The sequence below is a fragment of the Pongo abelii genome, chromosome 6, assembly GCF_028885655.2.
Source record: "Pongo abelii isolate AG06213 chromosome 6, NHGRI_mPonAbe1-v2.0_pri, whole genome shotgun sequence".
Taxonomy (NCBI): Eukaryota; Metazoa; Chordata; class Mammalia; order Primates; family Hominidae; genus Pongo; species Pongo abelii.
This window is the reverse complement of record NC_071991.2, coordinates 80,296,462-80,313,443: the sequence shown is the minus strand read 5'-3', so window position 1 is coordinate 80,313,443 and position 16,982 is coordinate 80,296,462. Positions and strand designations below refer to the sequence as shown.

Here is a 16,982-nt window from a genome sequence, read left to right as displayed (position 1 = left end):
TTGTTGTACAAATAAAACGAGTAGCTCAAAATCTAGCACAATGACTGTCTATACAGGGCTGAATATCTGTAAAAGAAAAACACCTAAAGAAGTTTGCATTGCCAGATGCTTGGCATCATGTAATCAAAACATTTTAAATATATTTTAAAATAGTCTTCCAGATGTGTGACAACTTTGAGCTTAGCTACAGCCGTTATCTACATTTTGGAAGGGGAGTGGAAAACTGAGTTCATTATTCAAATTATACGGGAAAATTGAATTCTTATTGCCTTCCTGGCCTGATTGCCTTCAGAAAAGGTAGTTTTATTTTTTGCCTTTCTACCAATTTCTTCAACACTGTATTTGACCTGACAAATGTAAGCACAGTAGAACTTTCCACGGTACCTTGCATTTGCCATAAGAAAGATGTTATTGCCACCAAGGGGTGACATTTCTTGACTGTGGAAGTAGTCTAGTTATTTAGAATTCAACTTTTATTTTGTGCTTACTTTCCTTAGTTCTTGATATTAACTATACTTAATATGTACCAATCTGCCCAGTTTCTTTTCATTTTAGGTCTCATGCTCAAGAACATGGAATTAACTAAGGAAAAAATAACTTAAATAAAGTAGAGGGGTTTTTTGCCTTTGAACTAGATTTTCCCATAGAAATTCACATTCTTCAGTGAGAGTTATGTGCTATGTTAAACCCACTGTAGGATATTTATCTGTGCTCAAAGTAGGTGCCAAATATTAAATAACCTACTAGAACTACAGGAAAAATTGCTCAGGAGAATTTTCACCTTGTGAAATTTGCAGTTATTTCCTCCAAGCCCACACAGAAATATTCTATTTGTACTTAAGTCCAACAATAAGTAAATCTGTGAATTTTGTCATTGATATGGTATCACTGCCAATTTTAAAAGAAGAGAACGCCTCACATAGAAAATTTTGAAGGGGTGGTGTGTGTCGATCTAGTTCTCAAGACATATCTTTCTGTCAACATACTTGAGTGTACTGTTCAATTAACTTTCAATTATTCCTAATTAGTCTTTGACACCAGTTATATATATGATACATTGGTATAACTGGTATTGGGAAAATATAATAGGTTGGAGTGTCTTTCTGAAGCTACGGTTAATTTAAAGATAAGACGGGATCCCTGTAATTGTACTGGTAGAAAACGGGTAGAAGTTTGCCCAAGTGACACATACCGATCAGCATAAAATGTCAACTGCTTCAAAGCAATTGAAAAACTTAAAAAATGAAAATATATTCCTATGGACTGCCAAAACTATCCTGAAATTTTATCTGCATTGGTGAGAGGAGGGTTGGGGACAGTGGCAGGAAGCTTATTGTTACATTTTTTTCATGCCATGAGAACAAATTTGAAAAAGTTTTGACAGAAGGTATATGGATTGTGATTGATGTGATGGTTGATAGCACCTCTACTGAGAGAGTAGTTCCACTAATGTAATTTAGGCTTGAAAGATTTATTTTGAAGGAAGAGGGTATATGCACTCATGAGTTGCAAATAACAGCAGAGTTTGGGTTTTTACTAGTAGGTCTACAGTATGTTCTGTGCGTCTCTGCTTCCGTCTGAAGATTACCATCCTTTCTTTTTTTGTTGGTTGATCTGTTTGAAATGGCAATTGTGAAAGGAGTTTAGTATGAGATAGGAAGTAGAAAGGAGTTTTAAATCTCTATTCTGCCTGGAACTTTAGCTGTCTCAATATGGGAGTAAACAATTCAAATTAACCTTTTTAGGAAAATCTCACAACTGATTATATTCTATCAGGTGAAAGAAAGTGAAATAGAATTAGGGTAAATTTTTAAAGCCAAAACATAAACTCAGGTGAACATGAGCTCAAGTGAGTATGAAGGTTGTTTGTCTGGGAGTGTATAGTATATATGTGACCATGACTTTAGCTAGTGATGAGCTGTGGGAATCAGCTGAATTTACATATACTTTGAAGTGCTTAATTTATCATTTTCTCAAAATATTTACAAGTTTATCAAGTATTTGTTGACCACTCTGACAGAATAATGGCCACCCAAAGACATCTCTATTCTTATACCAGGAACCTGTGAATGTTACCTCAAGTGGCAAAAGGGACTTTGCAAATAGGATTAAATTAAGGATCTTTTTTTGTTATTTTTTTAAATTTTTTTCCATGGGTTATTAGGGTACAGGTGGTGTTTGCTTACATGAGTAAGTTCCTTAGTGGTGACTTGGGGAAGGGTGGGATGGGGGTGAGGGATAAAAGACTACAAATAGGGTGTAGTGTACACTGCTCAGGTGATGGGTACCCCAAAATCTCACAAATTAAGGATCTTGAAATGGGGGGGTTATCCTGGATTATGTGGGTCGGCCCAATGTAATCACAAGGGATCTCATAAGTGAAAGAGAGAGAGAGGCAAAGAGTGTCAGACTCAGAGAAGGAGATGGGATGATGGAAGCAGAATCAGAAGGTGTGATGTGAGAGAGAGACTCAACCAACCCTTGCTGGCTTTGAGGGTGAAAGGTGGCATGAAGCAAGAAATGAGGGTGGCCTCTAGAAGTTGGAAAGAAGGCGAAGAAGTTGATTCTCCCCTATACCCTCCAAAAAGAAACGTAGCACTGCCTCCCCCTCGATTTTAGTCCTTCCAACCTCCAGAGCTGTAAGATAATAAATTTATGTTGTTTTAAGCCACTAAGTGTGTCATAATTTGTTTTTGTTTCGTTTTGTTTTGTTTTGTTTGAGACAGGGTCTTGCTCTGTCACCCAAGCTGGAGTGCAGTGGCATGATCTCGGCTCACTGAAGCCTCAACCTTCTGGGCTCTAGTGATCCTCTTGCCTCAGTCTCCCAGGTAGCTGGGACTACAGGCATGTACCACCACGCCTGGCTAATTTTTGTATTTTTTGTAGGGACACGTTTTTGCCATGTTGCCCAGGCTGGTCTTGAACACCTGGGCTCAAGTGATCCTCTGGCCTTTACCTCCCAAAGTGCTGGGATTAGCAGGTAATTTGTTACTGCAGCAAGAGCAAATTAATGCTAATGCCTACCAAATCTTAGGAACTGGCTTAGGCACAAAGAACAACACAGAGAGAAGAGAAGCCCATCTCCTGCCCTTCTGAGGCTTCCAACTCCAAAGGATCCATTTTATTGTACCCATGAAGAAATTAAGCCCAATAGAATTAACATGATTTTCACATAGAAAATCAGTCTTGAGTACCAGTTCATGGATCTTTCCACTACATCTGTATCCTATGATTAGGATGAAGGGGAAAAAATCACATCCTGTCCCTTCCCCACAACCTTTGTGTGTTACCCTAAGGGCTGCTGTCCTCTGACCAGAGCAGGAAACAAACAGCTTAATGACATTCAAATCATTTTTTACTTAGGAGGACTCATCTATAGAATAGAGTCATGCTTTTGCATTCTGAAGAGCTGGAACTCTCTACAGCCATTAAAGAAAGGGAAGATGGCCTGTTCTCTCAGGCAGTGGCCCTTAACTTAATTGAAGAAACTACGTCCTAAAGGAGTTAAGTGCCATGAACAAAGTGACACAGCTATAGAAAGAGAGTCTTTCCAGAACGTGAGTCTCCTGACTCCCTTTTCGTTTTCTGCCCCTTCTCCCAGCAGACATGTAAGGTTCCAGCTGCTTTTTCGGAATCTGAAATAGGAACCCAGTGCCTTTCACTAACCTGCTTCCCAGCACACCGTGTGGATTACAAAGGGAAATTAACATGTAAAGAAACCCTTTGGAAACTAAAGGAGCCATGTTAGTTCTCTTGCTATATTATTTGGCTGGTCTCACTCTTGGTGTCATTTTCAAGTGTGGGGCTTGATTTAATAGAGACAGCCAACAACTGTGGATCTAATCAAATGGGGCTCAAAGCACATAACTTTCAGTGTGGGGAGCTATAAGAAATATTTTCAAGTTTTGGAATGTTCTTACAGGAATAGGGCAGAAAATATTCAAAGGAAGCTGGAAAATCAAGCTATGGATCTTGTTTTTCAGGTCTGTTATAGTCACTTTGTGAAGTACTGCAGACAATTCATTATAATTTATCACACTGATACTCATAGATTGGATGAAGCCCAAACACAACTGAGTTAGATGCATATTAAATTACCTCTTACTTAAAAGGAGGGTGGTCTTACCAGGGCAGGATGGAGTTCATTAGCAGGCTTAGAAGCTTTCCTTAACTCTTCATTATCTGGTTTCATATTATTCCTGGCTCCACAGGATCATTGAACACCTTCCTTTTTTTCAACTCCTGGAGAATTGCACCAGGCACTTTATGAATCTCACCAATCAACAATTCCAAAGATAAAAGACTCATCATCACAAGTCTATGCACAAAGCACAAATTACTGGGAAATCTGTTCCTATTCTTTGTATAAAATCATTTTTTTCTTTTTTAGGGAAAAGAAAAAAATACTGCCCTTGTGCATTTTAATTTAGATTTATATGAAGCAAAATGTTGCTTTTTATTATGGTAATTGACTGACACATACATTGGGTGTACTCTAACATATGTTTAGGAATTTATTATCACATTTATTCTAGCTGACCCATAATATCTCCCATATAAATTCGATGAAGAACATGGTTCAGAATAGAATCCTACAGACAGATGGTCTTTAATATGCCTCTAGACTCTTTTTCCTGAACTGGAAATTTCAGCCTCTATGTAAATGCCCCTTAATGTGTACATCCTACGTCTTATGATTGAAAATAGTATTTCCCTTGTGGACCGAGAAAAATCCCTGAAGTGTTGTAAATTTAATCATTTGATCCCCCCCAGAATTTTTATTCACATATTTTTCTTTATCTCTTGATTTGTTATTTTGTCCTTTTAAAAACCAGCTCAGGTTGAACTCTGGGGAATTTGATTCCCATTTGTCTGTTGAATTTCCAAGTACACATAAATGTTGTGGTAAGAGGGAATTGCCTTCAGCTTAGAAATGAACCCACAAGGACACATTTCTGGTCTTTTCTATGCTGCAGCCGTTCTCGGTCTATGGATCTCTTGCAAAACTTCAAAGACTCTTCGGTGGACACGACAATGGTGTAGAAATTGAGGGCTCAGTGAGATTTGGGATTGGTTAACAATTTAAAACATAAGTTTACCCTTGTCTCTTCCATATATCTTATAGTAAGCACTTAAATCCAGTTTTTCCAAGTTCTTTTTAGTACTTCAAAGTAGCAGTTTATCAACAGAACCACCAAGGTAGACATAGTCCTAGAGGTCACCTGGTTCATCTTTGTGCCTTAGACATAAGCATATTTAAGTCATTCTAGGCAAATAGAAAAAGACAAATCTTCACTAAGACTGTTTCTACCTTTGGCCTCATTGCTTTGTTGGGTGTAGGGCTTCACTTCTTATTGTCTTCCCCAAGGTTTATATTCACCACATAGTTTTAATATGAAGAAGGACCTATTCTTGCCAAATTATTTTATTTTCTTGCTAAATTTAGAATGATCCAACTGATTCTGTGTACTGTCACAGCTGGCAAAACCACCACAGTCATTCAGAAAAACCATGTGAAGACGCTGTGCATAGTAGAACACTTTAGGTTTTTGTTTTTTTTTTAATGGTCTCCCTATAATTTCTGACCTAAGTGCCTTGGTAATGATCTAATGTGGGCTAGTCCATGACTCTTTGGGTGGATCCTCCAAATGTAGATTTATTTTACCAGCAAGGGATTGAGTGACATATGGAGACTGGATTTTTTTCTTTCTTTCTCAGCCTCCTCAAACAACAAACCCTGAATCCTACAAATTCAAAAAGAAATTGTCCAAAGCAGGAAACACATATGATGCAATTGTTTTTAGACACTCTTGCCAATACAACAGTTCTGAATCTGGTTAGCTTATTTTTTTGTATTGTGCTGGTAAAAAATAATACCTGATAACTGAATTCTTCTCTTGGATTCTGTAGCTGATGAACGTTATTGCTTCTTTTACATGGCCCAGGAAGGGAACGTAGATTAAGAAGCTGGCTCTTTTTTTACATGCTTGCTCTGTCAAGAACGAGGAGGAAGCACCATATTTTTGAATGCTATATTTTCCCCCTTTGCAAGGACTTAGTACTTTTTCAATAAAAATAAATTTAATTTGTGGCTACACTTCAAGTAAGATGGTTTGATGTCAGTGTACAGCAGTCCCAGCTCTGGATTTAGAGAAGTCGTGTGGCAGACTCCCTTAGTGTCACTTTCATGTGGTTGGGTGAGCCATTCTAAGAAACCCCAAACATTTCTGAAGATCCTAAGCTGGAGACATTCACAAGTCTTCCCTCCCTTTTTGCTACTAATCCTTCATGTTTTAACAAGCACCGAAGTTAATGCTGCCTACACTTTTTCCTGTCAAATTGGAACTCTTTCTTCTGTCTTGAGTAATCTGTTCTCTCTAGTTCATACTTTCATAAATCAAAGAGGTGGATGTCAACACACACCATAACCAAATATCAACTTCCTTTCTCTTAATTAAGCAGGATTTAGACATTTGATTTGAAGAAAACTGTTGCTTTTTAACATACAAAGGCAACAATATTTCTTTATCTCTTCCTGTTATTTTTTATCTCTATAAATAAAACAAAGTTTGCCTTCGCCTTGTACCACATCGCTATTCCAGTCTAGGCCTAGCAACTTGGGTTTTATATTTTCTAAAAAAGAGACAAGAAACTTTAGTGAACTGTTGGCAGTCAGTACTGAAAAAGCCACCTTTGATCTGAACATGCTTCAGTGAGCATTATTGTCAGATATTGATATTTTTGAACTTTTTCCTAAATGCAAGCCATCCTTTTATTTCCAAAATATGACCATTTTGCCGAAGATGATTCTATCTCTCAATGAGACAACTGTGAAAAAAGTATGCATATTATTTCATATCATGTGAGTTCAGAAGAATGTTCCTCAGGTCCTTTGTTTATGTCTGTAAGTAAGAAGTTCCACTTTTTGTTAAAGTACACAATAGCAGCCCTATTCACTTTTCATAATAATAAATAATTATTCACGTAATTATTTTGAGGAATAGACACACTCAATATCAAAAGAACTTGTTGGATTGTAATGGCATTTTTCCTTTGGTTATATAGTGACAAGGTGAAAACAAAGCATTTTCTCCCAAAGTGGCAGTCAATGCAGAGCTTGTCAGGAGTGACCCAACTGGTTTCCAAGCTGCTAGCTGTTCATTAGACTCTCCTGAAATGATTAATTGTTCTCAATCAGTTCCCAGCAGGAAGTACCCACCTCATGGTAAATATCACCACAATTGCTAATAATTAACTCTGTTATCACCTGTCGCAACTGATAGGCTGGGAGCTGAGTGAGGTGAGCGATCTCTATACCAGCAGCAGAAACTGAACTGGAGAGAGGTCAGAGACTCACTGCCAAGGCCACTGTAACAGGCAGGGAGCCCACAAGCCCTCTCTGCCATCTGGGTATGCATGAGGCTTAGCCTGTGAGTACCAGTCCCACAGAGGTGAGGAAGTAAGAAATGTAGTGCTCAGGTGGGACCCGTGTCTCAAAGAGAAAAGGCACCTGCATTCAACCGATGCAAGTTTTCACAGTATATTGGTGTCAAAGTCAGCCAAGCTGTGGTTCAAATCTGGACTTTGCCACTTACTATTAATTTGATCTTAAGCCAGTGGCTTACTTCTCTGAGCCTGGGTTTCCTAATCCGAAAAAAAATATAGGCAAAATTACCCACCTAGTAAGACTGGTACAGCGATGTGTAGTATATGCTTGACACTTACTTAGTAAGTGTGCAAAAATTTTGGAATGCTGGCCGCAAGTAAATAGCCATGTAGCCGAGGGTGACAGTGATCATGTTCATTAGCATTCCTGACAATAAATAAGAAAACTCCTAGTGTCTACCTGGAGAGTGATGCTGAAGAGAAGTTGGGACCTAAACCTTCATTTCATTTTTATTTATCATTTTCTAAGAGCCTAATTATTTCAGTGGGGAGGAGAAACAAGGAGAGATGTAAAAACTAGCAAGTAACCTTGAAGGAATTTAAGGAATGGTATTCTAGCAGAGGAACATATCATAAGTTTCTCAGTTGGGCTGGTTGTGAAAATGACACTATTCCATAAGGGAAATATCCAGACCTACATTGATGCGGAAGGAAACTTATTCCACAATGACAATGGGTCATACTCCATGAATTAATTGTTTTAGAACTGTGTTTTCCATTTTTCTCCTGGATATGATATGAAGCACCTAGATGGGTTTGTTAAATACACAGATCACTAGATGTCTACCTTGGAAATTCTGATTAAGTATATCACAGTGAGGACTCAGGGGTTTGTGTTTTTTGTTTCTTTGTGAATTAAGCGAAATTGTATATATCTATGGTATACAACATGATGTTTTGTTTGATATGTATACATTGTGGAAGGGCTAAATCAAGCTATTTAATATACACGTCATTTTTTGTAGTGAGAACACATAAAATCTACTCTCTGCAATTTTTAAATATATAATACATTGTTATTAACTGTAGTCACCATGTTGTACAGTAGATCTCTTGAATTTATTCCTCCTATCTAACTGAAATTTTATATCCTTTGACTAATATCTCCCCAGTCCTTCTATTCCAGCCTCTAGTAACCAATGTTTTTTTTTTTTTTTTTATGAACTCTCCAAAAAACAGTACTTTTCACACTTGACGGCAAAATACTAATGCCCCAGTCGCACCCCCAGAAATTCTGACTAAATTGGTATAGGATGTGGCCTGAGCATTTGAGATTTTTTAAAGCCTCCCAACAGATGCTAAGGTACAGGTGAATTTGGAGTAGTACTATTTAGAAAATTATCTGAAGGGTACCTGTAAATGATGAATAAGTAATAATTAGATGTAAAGTCACATCACAGATCAATAGAGTCCAGCTCTAATTCAAGGTGTGAAAGAACTGTCAAGAATAAGGACTTAAAATAGTTAAACCACATAAGAAATGATGTAGTAACATGTGTTACTAGATCATCAGGACAACCTCCATCAACAGGGCAGGACCAAGAATTACTACTGAAATTATTGGAGAAAGATTTGTTGAGCAAGAGGAGTCCTCTGGACTACTTATAGTGTTTAGAGATGTTTCTTTGAATCAGGAGGTAGTAATTTCTAATTCTATATGGGAATATATTGTTTATCTGTCTTTAAACTACATTACCTAATTCAAATCTTCCAACAGCCCCAGGGAAAATAGGCAAAGAAAATGCCTGTTTCATAGGTAGGGCAAGAACTGTCATGTTCCTATTATAACAAAAAAAATAAGGCTTAGATACCTCATATCCATTAGAACGGCTAGTACTAAAAAGAAAGCCAAAAAAAAAAAAAGGACAGAAAATAGCAAGTGTTGGTGAGGGACATGGAGAAATTGAAACCCTTATGTATTGTGGGTGGAATGTAAAATGGTGCCACTCTTGCATTAGTCCGTTTTCACGCTGCTGATAAAAACATACTCAAGACTGGGAAATTTACAAAAGAAAGAGGTTTAATATGGACTTACAGTTCCACGTGGTTGGGGAAGCCTCACAATCATAGTGGAAGGCAAGGAGGAGTAAGTCATGTCTTACCATGGATGGCAGCAGGCAAAAAATAAAAATAAAAATAAAAATTAAAGCTCATGCAGGGAAACTCCCCCTTATAATACCATCAGATCTTGTGATACCCACCCACCACCACAAGAACACCATGGGAAAGACCTGCCCCATGATCCAGTTACCTCCCACTGGGTCCCTCCCACAACACGTGGAAACTCAAGATGAGATTTGAGTGGGGACACAGTCAAACCATATCACTGCTATAGAAAACAGTGTGATGGTTTGTCAAAAAATAAAAAATAGAACTACATTATGATCTTGCATTTCCACTTACGGGTATGTACCCAAAATAATTGAAAGCAGGATCTCAAAGAGTTAGTTGTGCACCCATATTCTTAGCAGCATTATTCACAATAGCCAGAAAGTGTCCATTGATGAATGAATGGATAAAACCAGATGTGGTTTATGCATACAATGGAATATTATTCAGCCTTAAAAAGGAAAGAAATTTTGACACATGCTACAACATAGATAAACCATGAAGACATTATGCTAAGTGAAATAGCCAATCACAAAAGGATAAATATTATATGATAATACTTATATGAGGTACCTCAAGTAGTCAAATTTGTAGAGACAGAAAGTAGAATGGTGGTTACCAGAGCCTGGTGAAGAGTGATGAGGGATGGGGGATGGGGGAGGAATGAGGAGTTATTGTTTAACGGGTACCAAGTTTCAATTGGAGAAGATCAAAAGGTTCTGGAGATGGATGATGGTGATGGTTGCACAACAATGTGAATATGTTTAATGTCACTGAACCGTACACTTGAAAATGGTTAGGATGGTAACAAATTTTATGTTATGAGTATTTCACCACAATTTTAAAAATAAATAATTTGAAAATGTGTCCCTCAAATATGCAAACAAACAACTTAAGGCTTAAAGGAATCACACAGCTAGTAAGGTGTCAGAGCAGAAAGTCAGTTCTTGGGACTCTGGGTCTGCCAATCCTCCCTTTCTACCTCCCTGCCTCTCAGGAAGTAGAAACTGAAGATGATGCTCAGGAAGAAGGAAACAGGGAGAAATAATTGATTGAGGAAAGAGTGATCCAAGGAGTACAGACACAGTTGTCTTGAAGATAACAAATAAGGTTGGTAAGTTTCATGAGGTCAGAAACATGTCTGCACACTTTTAACAATTAAGATATATTTTACATACCACAAATTTACCCTTTTAAAACATACAATTTTGTGTTTTTTTAGTATATTCACAAAGTTGGACAATTAGCATTGTCTAATTCCAGAACATTTTTATCATCACATAAAGAAATCCCATATTTAGTAGTCATTCCTCACTCCTTCCAAGCCCAGCCCTAGGCAACCACGACTCAGATTTCTGACTCTATGGATTTGCCTATTCTGGACATTTCATGTAAATGGAATCATACAATAAGTGGCCTTTTATGAGTTGTTTCAGTTAGCATAATGATTTCAAGGTTCATCCATGCTATACCATGCATCAGTACTTTATTCTTTTTATTGCCAAACATTCCATTGTATGGATTTACCACATTTCGTTTATTCATTCCTCAGTTGAGGGACATTTGAGTTGTTTCCACTTATTAACAATTATGAATAATGCCGCTGTGGACATTAGTGCACAAGTTTTTTGTGTAGACATATTTTTTCAATTATCTTGGGTATATATACCTAGGAGTGGAATTGGTGGGATATATGATAATTCTATGTTTAACTTTTTGGGGAACTGCCAGATTGTTCTCCAGAGTGGCTGCACCATTGTACATTCCCACAAGCATTGTAATGAGTGTTCCAATCTCTCCACATTGTCACTAACGCTTATTTCCATTTTTAAAAATTATAGCCAACCTAGTGGATGTTAAATGGTAAGTCATTGTGGTTTGCACACTACCTTTGTATTCTCAGCATAAAAGCCAGGACAAGGCACATGACAGAGTCTAAATACTGAAAGCCATGAAAATTCCAAGGAATTCTAAGAAAGGTTATCAGGATGATGGGTTTCTAATCTATGGGAAATCAAATTTTAGAATCAGCTGCTTTTTATTTCTTAGTATAAAGAGTGTCAAGAAGGAGCAGGTAACTAACTCAAACTTTGCTCCAGGGCATCCCCACATTAATGGGGTGATAACTTTGATAGATGTTTACTCCTCTTAGAATTTAGAAGAATAGCCTGTGCACCCCAGGACAGAGACTTAGAGAGAGGAAGGGAGAGTTTTAGAAGAAAAAAGAGGCTGGATATGTTGGCTCATACCTGTAATCCCAGCACTTTGGGAGGTTGAGGCAACAAGATTGCTTGAGCCCAGGAGTTTGAGATCAGCCATGGCAACATAGCAAGACCCCATCTCTACAAAAAAAATTTAAAAATTACCTCGGTGTGGTTGCATGTGCCTGTAATCCCAGCTACTCAGGAGGCTGAGGCAGGAGGATCACTTGAGCCCAGGAGGTCGAGGCTACAGTGAGCTATGACTGTGCCATTGCATTCCAGCCTAGGTGACAGAGTGAGACCTTGTCTCAATAATAATAATAATAATAATATAAAGAAAAAAAGACCCTTTCCCTTCATCTCAATTAAAGTTAAGTGCCTGACCCATGACTCATGTCGTCTTGACCAGCTTCACACCTTCCATATTGCCAAATGCCTGGTGCTACATGATTGCCTATAGGAGGGGTTTTCAACAGCAGTCTTCTCCAAATACACTTTTCCATTAACAAAAGAAATATCTTTGTGGGTTTCTTAGGTACTTGCAGAAATGCCTACTAGTTCACTAGTAGCTAGAAGCATCTGATCTGTCTGCCTCAAAGCCCTCTGACAGTGAAGCATTTGTTTTTAGGCAAATAAAACGTCAGCCACCATTAAACAGCATATGGCAACAATATGACCAGTCCCTCCCTGAGGACCATCCTCTCCCCAGAAGAGATGGTACTTGAAATAGGAGATGCTTTTGAGAGCAGAACCCTTATTTCTCCCACCCAGGCATGATGGCTGGGGAGTGGGCAGAGTGCCACGCATGGAAGGTCACAGGCAACCAGATCAAATGGGAGCCTAGAGGGTAAGCTTCCCAGCCAGGAATGACCAAAGGTTGTTCACCCTGGGCATCTGGGTCTGTGGTTAAGGGGAAGTACCATCTCTAAGCTGGCCTGGATTAGCTCTACAAAATAGAAAACAGCCTCCACAGCCACTTAAAGACGGGTCTGGGCTAACTTGAATTGAATGTAGTGATGGTGTGCGGTGAGTGCAGGGAGACATTCCAAGCTGAATCTCACCCTCATCTCTGTGGAATTCCCTGTGAATGGTGTAAAATAAACTGACTTCTCTTTAAATAGATGATGAAGAGGTGGAACTCTGCTTAGTGGGTCAGCTCGTGTGCAAGTGAACATGTGGCTATATGGATAAGAGGTGGTCTGTCTTTGCAGGGGCAGCCAGTAACTGGGCCATCTGCTCAGGATTAAAAAACAAACTGTTTTCTCAGGAGCCTCTGGGCTAAGGCATCTGCTAAAAACATTGGAAACTGTCAACAGAGATGGCTTGGTCTTCAAAATATAGTCTCAAAATTTTGCTTGTCCGAACTTGGGAGGAACATATTGTGCAAATAATCAAAATGTGATGCTTGCCCTCTTAGAAATTGTGATTCCTAATGTAACACTGTCTTTGTGTTATATGTGTTGGAATATTGACAGTCAGTCTGACCAGTTTTTCATCAAGCTTGTTACACATGAGCTCATCGTATTTCTGAGCCCCTGATTTGACCAACAATATGGCCACATCAATGAAATCAATAGCCTTGTGAAAATAGAGTTCAACCGTAGTGTCAGGAAAGATTACTTTGATGAGTTAACATTATTGAAAGAGCCTCACCAACTTTGTAATTATTTTCCACTCACGTAAACTACTTGATTGGTTTTTCTTTTTTAAATATTTTGTGGAGATGGGGTTTCACCATGTTGCCCATGCTATTCTCGAACTCCTAGGCTCAACCAATCCTCCCACCTTGGCATCCCAAAGTTCTGGGAGTGAGGTGTGAGCCTCTGCACCCAGCTCAATTTGAATTTTTAAAGGCCATACGTTATTTTTCAAAGTAATTCTAAGGCATTAACATTTTAAGGAATAAAATAAAATAGGAAATATGACTATAAAAATATCTATACACATATATATTCTTATAGAAGAACAAGGCAAGGAAACTTCTTGTTTCCAGTTAATTGTTTGTCTGCATTTTATTAGCCTTAGTTTAATAATGCTTTATTATAACACTAAATAACTTAATATAAAATTTCAACTACATAGGGAAGTAATGAAATTTTTAAAAATAACAATGGTGTTACTAATAATGTTTTTTTAGATTTTATCTCCAGAAAAATGTACTGTTAAAAATGAAGGACAAAAAAACCCCACATTTTTTAGTAGTGTCAACCAATTTTTCTGAAATGCTTTTTTACTTTTAACCAAATAGAGATAATTGACAGGATGATATCATTTGCTCTTTTTACTCACAGTCAGTAAATTCTATGACAATCAGCAGCAACAGCAATGACTAGATAGGTAGCTGTGTGAACAGCAGGGGGTTGCAACAGTAAAAGGTTTCTGAGACCTTTTACTCTGAGGATTGTTGATGTAGACTTTCCAAATTAAAAGAGGAGCTCTCATTGTCCAAACTGTAGTTAAGACTATAAATGTATCTATACACATATATTCTTATAGAATAACAAGGCAAGAAAACTTTTGGATGAAAAATAAAAAAATTAACTCACTCATCCAAATGTTGGCCACCATTACATCAAATATCAGGGTATGTAAAGACATCTTGTGAAATGACTGAATTCTCAAGTTTACATCTAGACAATTGAGATCTTACTACATTAGCATTTTTACATGAATGATAGTGCATAGTGTGGTGTACCCTGGAGATCTGTGTTGAACACAGAATAGATATGTAAATATATCTGTATATATTTTAACATATATGTCATGTAATACATATATAATTAATATGTTGAGCTTAAGATATAAGTGAAATTGATGAACATAACTATACCTCATCTTCCAAATAGAAAATGAAAAAAAAAATCTAATCTTTTTCCTCATGGTTATATTGTAAAAATAGGTTTGCAGCAAAACAAAGTAGACTCTGGAGGCAGAACTCTGGTGCTGCAAGATGGTGTTACTCTTTTTTAGCATTAACTTGACTTTTTATCAAATTTAAATAGAATTCTGAATTTGAGATGAGGGCTTTTGTGACATTTAAAATTTTTTGAAATGGTTTAATAGTCCTTTGTTGGTGGTAAGTGTTGGATGAATGAACGAATGAAGAATGAGCAAATTAATGAATGAACAAGTAGGTACTGGAGTTCTCACCATATAGGGTTGGGTTCTAGTTGATTGCCAACTATGTGTTTCAGTTTTATAGAAATACCTCCACTGCTGGTTTTCCTCTGGTTTAGTCTCAACAAACAGTACAAGCTTGGCGGGGGGGATATTTGCTTGGATTTAGCTGAAACACAGAAGCAATCAAGTGGTTGAATTCTGCATTTTAAAAAATTGAATGACATTCCTTTATCCATATCGATTTGAGCTTTGGTAAATTCAATTGTTGATACCACCTGGATAATTTTAAATCTTTCTGAAGCTTTTAAAAAAAGTTTCCAACATAGCTCCAGCAACATAAGAATTTCATCAATTGAAAGCTAAGAATCATTTCTGTGGGATGTGTAAAACAAGAAGCTGACCAGCCTTATTTTCTTTTTCTTTAATTCAGTATCATTATTGAGAGTTATTCTTGAACTTTATGAAAACCAGATTGGGGCATGAGCATGTTCTCCATTGAATCATGTTCAAGGAATTGAAACTGAAAATCATTCAAAGTAGGGAAACATGACATTGAAAAATAGTCTACATTCTTTATTCTCCCTCAGAGTATCTGAGGCTGTTTCTAACTAGGAAGCCTTAGGCTGATAGGAGATCTGGGTTTGGTTTCTTGTTTTTTGTCTTGTTCTGTTTTATTTTTTTAGTAGATGTTTAGTTTACTAGTCAAAAAGAGGTCATAGGTTTTTGTTTTGGGTTTTTTTGTTACTACTTTGCTGGCGTATCAGTTATGACGTTGGATCCTCTTACTCATTTGCTCCAAAAGTTGTGATTTCTCACCATTGTCCATAGAAAAAATTCCAAATAATGTCATTCAAGGCTTTCTGCTGTCTAGCCCAGGCAATCTCTTAGTCACTCTTCCTACTATCTGATTCTTCCAAGCAAGCCCCTTCCCAGCCAAAAAAGACTATGAGCTGCTCACAAGTCCCATTTTGCTGCCTCTAGTCCTTTTCCTTCATTATCCTATCCTTCAGGAATGCCTGTTGCTTCTCTGCACTCTTTGAATGTTCCATATATACTTCAAGGTGTGATTCATCCTCTTCCATGAGGTCTTTCCAACCATCTCACCATTTCCAGCCTCCTCTCCCCCTCCCTAACTAAAACAAATCTTCCCCTTCCACCTATCCCCCTCAAACGCAGAGACACACACACACACTCCACATGCTCCTACAATTTAGTCATAGCATGTATCACATTCAAGGCTGCTACTTCGGTGTGCAAGTTGTGCTCTGCACAAGAACATCAGGCCAAAGGAACACGTGGGGATGAAAATCCATCTTACTTTCCATTTGCCAAGGCACACACCTGCCCATACGACTGTGTTTCTGCAGAGGATACCTTTTTCTGTTTTCCACAAAGGCACCGTGTGGACTGGTAGCCCATCTGTTCATCTGCATCCGTGTTTTTTAGTTCCTTTTTCCAGAGCACAAATTTGCTGAGGGCAATGACTACCCTTTTATTCCTACCATTCCTGGTACAGTGCCTTCCTTATACATGGTAAGTTCTCAGTGACTTCATTTAATTTAATTAAGGCATGAAATGTATTCACTAAAAACAATTACTTTAGCTTATAAATGCAAATATGAAAAGTACTGTAGGAATCAAAATGGACTTAGCAGATGCAGAACAGTAGCTTCTCTGACTTTAAGTGCATTATGGTTCTATCTCAGCTAAGTAATTTCCTACAAAATGTACTGCCCAGTAGTCTTTTATGGAGCTTCAGAAACCACATTTGTGACAGACTATGACAGACCATGGCAGAGCTGGACTGAGATCCATTTCTGTTGTTTGTTAAAATAGGCAAGGAATAACATTAAGAATTTTCTGAAGTGGGCAGAATTAAGGTCAGGAAGAATGCCCATGGGAGGTGAGGGAATTTTAGGAGGAGCCAATTGGATCAGTCTGAGATCAGTATACTTCCTGGAAGTCTACATTAAGGGAAAAACAAAAAGAAGACCTCATCTTAAAGCCCTTGAAGCTAGAATTACTCTGCCCTTACCAACACTGCAAATTGTGTAACTTGTTGTGGCCATGCTCTCAAAGTAAAGAATTGCCTAGTAAACGCTTTAG

At 37.8% G+C, this 16,982-nt stretch overlaps 1 protein-coding gene across 2 annotated transcripts in view; it reads left to right on the top strand.

Moving 5' to 3' along the window:
* DYNC1I1 (dynein cytoplasmic 1 intermediate chain 1) overlaps window positions 1-16,982 on the top strand; it is a 317,152-nt gene that overhangs the window by 229,477 nt on the left and 70,693 nt on the right. The window lies entirely within an intron of this gene.